This window comes from Oncorhynchus gorbuscha, unplaced genomic scaffold (genome assembly GCF_021184085.1).
Source record: "Oncorhynchus gorbuscha isolate QuinsamMale2020 ecotype Even-year unplaced genomic scaffold, OgorEven_v1.0 Un_scaffold_907, whole genome shotgun sequence".
NCBI classification, from domain to species: domain Eukaryota; kingdom Metazoa; phylum Chordata; class Actinopteri; order Salmoniformes; family Salmonidae; genus Oncorhynchus; species Oncorhynchus gorbuscha.
This window is the reverse complement of record NW_025745874.1, coordinates 102,240-110,347: the sequence shown is the minus strand read 5'-3', so window position 1 is coordinate 110,347 and position 8,108 is coordinate 102,240. Positions and strand designations below refer to the sequence as shown.

The window sequence follows — 8,108 nt, the reverse complement described above, 5'->3', positions numbered from 1 at the left end:
ATGTTAGTAGTGGTGCTGGTACTGTTTTCATTATGCTAGTAGTGGTGCTGGTACTGTTTTCATTATGTTAGTAGTGGTGCTGGTTCTGTTTTCATTATGTTAGTAGTGGTGCTGGTACTGTTTTCATTATGTTAGTAGTGGTGCTGGTACTGTTTTCATTATGTTAGTAGTGGTGCTGGTCCTGTTTTCATTATGTTAGTAGTGGTGCTGGTACTGTTTTCATTGTTAGTAGTGGTGCTGGTACTGTTTTCATTATGTTAGTAGTGGTGCTGGTCCTGTGTTTTGTCCACTGGGTGTCATCAGAGTGTTAATAATGTATTTTTGTCTGCAGCAGAGTGTTAAGACATGGTTTCCCCAACTCGGTCCTGGGCCCCATCATGGCATTGTAAGCACTAAGCACCATGCTCTACCAGCTGAGCAAGAGGACTCCTCTAGGTCCTACCAGTTGTAGTTCATGGAGTTGAGCTTAAAGCTAGAGGACTCCTCTAGGTCCTACCAGTTTTAGTTCATGAAGTTGAGCTTCGAGCTAGAGGACTCCTCTAGGTCCTTGCAGTTGTAGTTCATGGAGTTGAGCTTAAAGCTAGAGGACTCCTCTATGTCCTTGCAGTTGTAGTTCATGGAGTTGAGCTTAAAGCTAGAGGACTCCTCTAGGTCCTACCCGTTTTAGTTAATGGAGTTGAGCTTCGAGCTAGAGGACTCCTCTAGGTCCTTGCAGTTGTAGTTCATGGAGTTGAGCTTCGAGCTAGAGGACTCCTCTAGGTCCTACCAGTTTTAGTTCATGGAGTTGAGCTTCGAGCTAGAGGACTCCTCTAGGTCCTACCAGTTTTAGTTCATGGAGTTGAGCTTCGAGCTAGAGGACTCCTCTAGGTCCTACCAGTTTTAGTTCATGGAGTTGAGCTTCGAGCTAGAGGACTCCTCTAGGTCCTTGCAGGTTTAGTTCATGGAGTTGAGCTTCGAGCTAGAGGACTCCTCTAGGTCCTACCAGTTTTAGTTCATGGAGTTGAGCTTAAAGCTAGAGGACTCCTCTAGGTCCTACCAGTTTTAGTTCATGGAGTTGAGCTTCGAGCTAGAGGACTCCTCTAGGTCCTACCAGTTTTAGTTCATGGAGTTGAGCTTAAAGCTAGAGGACTCCTCTAGGTCCTACCCGTTTTAGTTAATGGAGTTGAGCTTCGAGCTAGAGGACTCCTCTAGGTCCTTGCAGTTGTAGTTCATGGAGTTGAGCTTCGAGCTAGAGGACTCCTCTAGGTCCTACCAGTTTTAGTTCATGGAGTTGAGCTTCGAGCTAGAGGACTCCTCTAGGTCCTACCAGTTTTAGTTCATGGAGTTGAGCTTCGAGCTAGAGGACTCCTCTAGGTCCTACCAGTTTTAGTTCATGGAGTTGAGCTTCGAGCTAGAGGACTCCTCTAGGTCCTTGCAGGTTTAGTTCATGGAGTTGAGCTTCGAGCTAGAGGACTCCTCTAGGTCCTACCAGTTTTAGTTCATGGAGTTGAGCTTAAAGCTAGAGGACTCCTCTAGGTCCTACCAGTTTTAGTTCATGGAGTTGAGCTTCGAGCTAGAGGACTCCTCTAGGTCCTACCAGTTTTAGTTCATGGAGTTGAGCTTAAAGCTAGAGGACTCCTCTAGGTCCTACCAGTTTTAGTTCATGGAGTTGAGCTTCGAGCTAGAGGACTCCTCTAGGTCCTACCAGTTTTAGTTCATGGAGTTGAGCTTCGAGCTAGAGGACTCCTCTAGGTCCTACCAGTTTTAGTTCATGGAGTTGAGCTTCGAGCTAGAGGACTCCTCTAGGTCCTACCAGTTTTAGTTCATGGAGTTGAGCTTCGAGCTAGAGGACTCCTCTAGGTCCTACCAGTTTTAGTTCATGGAGTTGAGCTTAAAGCTAGAGGACTCCTCTAGGTCCTACCAGTTTTAGTTCATGGAGTTGAGCTTAAAGCTAGAGGACTCCTCTAGGTCCTACCCGTTTTAGTTAATGGAGTTGAGCTTCGAGCTAGAGGACTCCTCTAGGTCCTTGCAGTTGTAGTTCATGGAGTTGAGCTTCGAGCTAGAGGACTCCTCTAGGTCCTACCAGTTTTAGTTCATGGAGTTGAGCTTCGAGCTAGAGGACTCCTCTAGGTCCTACCAGTTTTAGTTCATGGAGTTGAGCTTAAAGCTAGAGGACTCCTCTAGGTCCTACCAGTTTTAGTTCATGGAGTTGAGCTTCGAGCTAGAGGACTCCTCTAGGTCCTACCAGTTTTAGTTCATGGAGTTGAGCTTCGAGCTAGAGGACTCCTCTAGGTCCTACCAGTTTTAGTTCATGGAGTTGAGCTTCGATGGCCAATCTGACGTTCAAACTACAACCACAAAGCAGTTACCCACCTCTGTTTTGTTAAACAGGGTGGAGAAATGTAAACACTCACATTCATAAACAGAGAGATGGATGCAACGACTAACCATCCATGAGTTCAACGTCGTATGTATTGGAGGCTTTATGGTGTTTGTTTACAATTACATTGTTTTGAAACAATGTGGTAAAATCCGCTTATCTTTTGGGTTACGATGGGGTGTGACAGTTGAACTATGATCATGAAGCATTTTTCAGTAATATTCTTCTTTTAAAAACCTATGCGGTGCTCCCATTTGGGTCCAGCGACTGTCATGCCAAAACCGTTATGCTAAGAGTTCCCGACCACCTTGACGAGGTCGCTAGTGGTCGGGTTAAGGTTGCTAAAATTGGCCTTACCGAGGCTTCTTTAAAACATGACAACGTTCAGTTTGAAGATGCTAAAAGGTAATGGTGTCTGAAAACGATTCAAATGAAATGTTATTTGTCACATGCTTGGTAAACAACAAGTATAGACTAACAGGGAAATGCTTACTAACGGCTCCTCCCAACAATGCAGAGAAATCAAATAGAAACAGTCATAACAGGTAATTACAGTGTATTCAGAAAGTATTCAGACCCCTTGACTTTTTCCACATTTTGTTACGTTACAGCCTTATTCTAAAATGGATTAAATACTTTCCCGCCTCATCAATCTACACACAATATCTATAATGACATAGCATAACAGGTTTTTGTAAATGTTTGCAAATGTATCAAAAACAAAACCCCAAAATGCCTTATTTACATAAGTATTCCGACTCTTTGCTATGGAAGGAATTGTCCGTAGAGCTCAGAGACAGGATTGTGTAAAGGCACAGATCTGGGGAAGGGAACCGAAACATAACTACAGTGCACTGTAGCAGTTCTATTCTCTATTCACTTCTTCAAACTGTTGGTTTAAGAGCTGCTGTTTTGATATTTTAGGATCTTTTAAATTAATTTACTCCAGACATCTTGGATCATGGGAACTTACCGGTAACATATATTTATCGGAGATAGGAAATATTACTACATTATATTCATCATACTGTTTCCTCTAGGTTCCAGTGCCCCAGTGCAGGTCTGTTCCAGTGCAGTATAACAGGCCTGGTGTTCAGGATGGAGGGAGAAGGAGAGGTGCTCTATAGGACAGTCCCCTGGGACAGGAAGCTTCTATTCCAGAGTGGAAAGAGACCTGCAGGACCTCTGTTCATGTTTAGATGCCTTAAGGGGTCTGTCTGTCAACTCCACCTCCCACACTGTCAGATGCATTCTGGTAAGTATTCATATCAAGAAACATTCAGGAGTGAAAGAGTCATTTCAATTTCAAAACCGCTCTAAAAAAAGATTACTCTTCAAATATGCAACATTGTCTTCATTTTATTTTCAATTGTAGTTCAGTGTATTCTGAAAGTATTCAGACCCCTTGACTTTTTAGTTACAGTCTTATTCTAAAAATGATTAAATTGTTTTTTTTTCCCTCATCAATCTAAACACAGTAAGCCATAATGACAAAGCAAAAATAGGTTTTTAGAATATTTTGCAACTGTATTAAAAATAAAAGCACCTTTAGTCAGTGCTTTGTTGACAGACCTTTGGCAGCGATTACAGCCTTGAGTCTTCTTAGGAGCTTCTCCCATTCTTCTCTGCAGATCCTCTCAAGTTCTGCCAGGTTGGATGGGCAGAGTCGCTGCACAGCTACTTTCAGGTCTCTCCAGAGATGTTCGATCGGGTTCAAGTTGGGCCACTGAAGGACATTCAGAGACTGAAGCCACTCCTGTGTTATCTTAGCTGTGTGCTTAGGGTCATTGTCCTGTCGGAAGGTGAACTTTCGCCCCGGTCTGAATTCCTGAGTGCTCTGGAGCAGGTTTTCATCAAGGATCTCTCAGTACTTTGCTCCATTCATCTTTCCCTCGATCCTGACTAGTCTCCCAGTCCCTGCCGCTGAAAAACATCCCCACATCATGATTCTGCCACCACCATGTTTCACGGTAGGGATGGTGCCAGGTTTCCTCCAGACGTGATGCTTGGCATTCAGGCCAAAGAGTTCAATCTTGGTTTCATCCGACCAGAGAATCTTGTTTCTCATGGTCCTTTCGGAGCCTTTTGGCAAACTCCAAGCAGGCTGTCATGTGCCTTTTACTGAGGTGTGGCTTCCGTCTGGCCACTCTACCATAAAGGCCTGTGCTGCAGAGATGGTTGTCTTTCTGGAAGGTTCTCCCATCTCCACAGAGAAACTCTGGAGCTCTTTCAGAGTGACCATCGGGTTCTTGGTCACCTCCCTGACCAAGGCCCTTCTCCCCTGATTGCTCAGTTTGGCCAGGCGTGTCACGGGAAACTAGGTGAGTGAGGGAAGAATCAGACGCAGAGAGCATAGAGTTCCACAGGAAGAAGTGCACTTTAATAACACACCGAACACAATGCCCACAACACAGGGCGCGGAAATGTGGACCAACCCAACACACAGGGTACCAGGTCCGGAGCACAAACACCAAAATCATACACACGTAACATAAGAATAATCCCGCACAAAACAAGGGCGGGGAGCCTAGCTATGAATAAGGAAGCCCATCAAGTAAACACAAAAGACACAGGTGCAACTAATAAGACAAAACAAGCAAAAAACGGAAAAAGGCTAGTAGGCCGGTGACGACGACCGCCAAGCACCGCCCGAACAGGCAGGGGAGCCAACTTCGGGGGAAGTCGTGACAAGGCGGCTCGAAGAAGGGTCTTGGTGGTTGTAACCTTCCATTTAAGAATGATGGAAGCTACTGTGTTTTTGGGGACCTTCTATGCTGCAGAAATGTTTTGGTACCCTTCCCCAGATCTGTGCCTCGACATAATCCTGTCTCTGCGCTCTACGGACAATTCCTTCAACCTCATGGCTTGGTTTTTGCTGATATTCACTGTCAACATTCGGACCTTATATAGACAGCTGTGTGCCTTTCCAACCATGTCCAATCAATTTAATTTAGAATAGGTGGACTCCAATCAAGTTGTAGAAACATCTCAAGGATAATCAATGGAAACGGGATGCACCTGAGCAAAATGTTGAGTCTCATAGCAAAGGGTCTGAATACTTCTAAAAACCTGTTTTGCTTTGTCATTATGGGGGTATTATTTGTAGATTGATGAGGAAAAATTGTTATTATATCAATTTTAGAACAAGGCTGTAACGTAACAAAATGTTGATAAAGTCAAGGGTTCCGAACACTTTCTGAATGCACCCTATGAAATGGCGTCACTAAGCCAAATGTTATATTGTATATCTGAGACAGCTCTATATGTTCTCTTTCTTTCCCAGGTGGTGGATGTGACTTCCTGTCTGTAGCCCATGTGACTGATGACATCATTGAGTTTCTCCCTCCTCTTGAGACAACAGACACACAACACAGACACACAACAGACACACACACAAGTTAACAATGGAAACACAGGTTGTAGGCAGCCCACCTAAGGGCACAGCTGATTATATACATGTGACCACTCCCTAGTGGTGTGATCACCTACGTCAATGTTTGTGTGTATCAAAAAGCTGACGTTACCTTATAAGGCAACCGAGTACAATAGTTTCTCTGAATTCATTAGCATTGTCCACTGTTACACAAAATGTCAACACCAGACAGTGGTAAACTTCTCTTTATCTAGTTTCAGTTTGACTCAGACCTGACATGCAATGCACACTCTTGCAACAGCTGGAGCATAACCACATAGATGGCTTGTGCAATGTAGATGGCTTGTGCAATGTAGAGGAAACCACTTCTATCTGGCTGGAATTCAATCAAACACACAATGGGGAATGTAATGCTAGCATAACGGCTAAACATGTAATCAAACACACAATGGGGAATGTAATGCCAGCATAACGGCTAAATATGTAATCAAACACACAATGGGGAATGTAATGCCAGCATAACGGCTAAACATGTAGTCAAACCATTATGGAGAGTAGCAAGGAACAAGTATCAGGTTTGACTGAATTCCATCTGCTGACCTTTTTCATCTTATTGCTTTATTCTCAAACTTGATGTATCTTTTTACTCACATTCTCTGAAAAAAAAGGTTATTTTGAAGCACAACTAACCTGTCTATTGTTGGCTCTTTCAAGGTGCGGGAGGTGATGGAAAGGGATGGAATTAGAGAAATTCTAACAACTTCTCAGTGTAAACTAACCCTGAAAAAAGAATACACCCTCTCCACTTATTCTGCAGATGGACATCGAATACAACCAAAAGTAAATCTGGGATATATTTCAATAACAATTTTTTATATTCCTATATAACTTTTAATTTCATTCTCACTTATCATTTTACTGACAACAAAGGACTCTTGATTTCAGGAAGCAGAGTTTGTGAAATGTGATTCCTATGAAAACTACTACTACCCCACATTTCAGTTGTTCTTACAAACTATAGTTAAAGAAGTTGATCTGCTTCTGAAAGAAAAGGAAGGTGATGAACTTGTATGGAACAGACTTGTCTGGCTGCCAGGTAACAGACATTCAGAGATCAAATCAAATGAAGTCAGACCAGGAGCAGCAGAACTAGTACATGTTGTAGTTCTCTGATAGTAGTACTGTTACATGTTGTAGTACTGTTACATGTTGTAGTTCTCTGATAGTAGTACTGTTACATGTTGTAGTACTGTTACATGTTGTAGTTCTCTGATAGTAGTACTGTTACATGTTGTAGTTCTCTGATAGTAGTACTGTTACATGTTGTAGTTCTCTGATAGTAGTACTGTTACATGTTGTAGTTCTCTGATAGTATCACTGTTACATGTTGTAGTTCTCTGATAGTAGTACTGTTACATGTTGTAGTTCTCTGATAGTATCACTGTTACATGTTGTAGTTCTCTGATAGTAGTACTGTTACATGTTGTAGTTCTCTGATAGTATCACTGTTACATGTTGTAGTTCTCTGATAGTAGTACTGTTACATGTTGTAGTTCTCTGATAGTAGTACTGTTACATGTTGTAGTTCTCTGATAGTAGTACTGTTACATGTTGTAGTTCTCTGATAGTAGTACTGTTACATGTTGTAGTTCTCTGATAGTAGTACTGTTACATGTTGTAGTTCTCTGATAGTATCACTGTTACATGTTGTAGTTCTCTGATAGTAGTACTGTTACATGTTGTAGTTCTCTGATAGTAGTACTGTTACATGTTGTAGTTCTCTGATAGTAGTACTGTTACATGTTGTAGTTCTCTGATAGTAGTACTGTTACATGTTGTAGTTCTCTGATAGTATCACTGTTACATGTTGTAGTTCTCTGATAGTAGTACTGTTACATGTTGTAGTTCTCTGATAGTAGTACTGTTACATGTTGTAGTTCTCTGATAGTATCACTGTTACATGTTGTAGTTCTCTGATAGTAGTACTGTTACATGTTGTAGTTCTCTGATAGTATCACTGTTACATGTTGTAGTTCTCTGATAGTAGTACTGTTACATGTTGTAGTTCTCTGATAGTAGTACTGTTACATGTTGTAGTTCTCTGATAGTATCACTGTTACATGTTGTAGTTCTCTGATAGTATCACTGTTACATGTTGTAGTTCTCTGATAGTAGTACTGTTACATGTTGTAGTTCTCTGATAGTATCACTGTTACATGTTGTAGTTCTCTGATAGTATCACTGTTACATGTTGTAGTTCTCTAATAGTATCACTGTTACATGTTGTAGTACTGTTACATGTTGTAGTTCTCTGATAGTATCACTGTTACATGTTGTAGTACTGTTACATGTTGTAGTTCTCTAATAGTATCACTG

General features: G+C 42.0%; 1 long non-coding RNA gene across 1 annotated transcript; it reads left to right on the top strand.

The window, feature by feature from the left end:
* The first annotated feature begins 3,222 nt into the window (after positions 1-3,222).
* Positions 3,223-6,820, top strand: LOC124020779. The gene is made up of 3 exons (XR_006836141.1): positions 3,223-3,614; positions 5,643-6,572; positions 6,678-6,820. It is a non-coding gene; the product is annotated as an uncharacterized LOC124020779 (long non-coding RNA).
* The last annotated feature ends 1,288 nt before the right edge of the window (positions 6,821-8,108 follow it).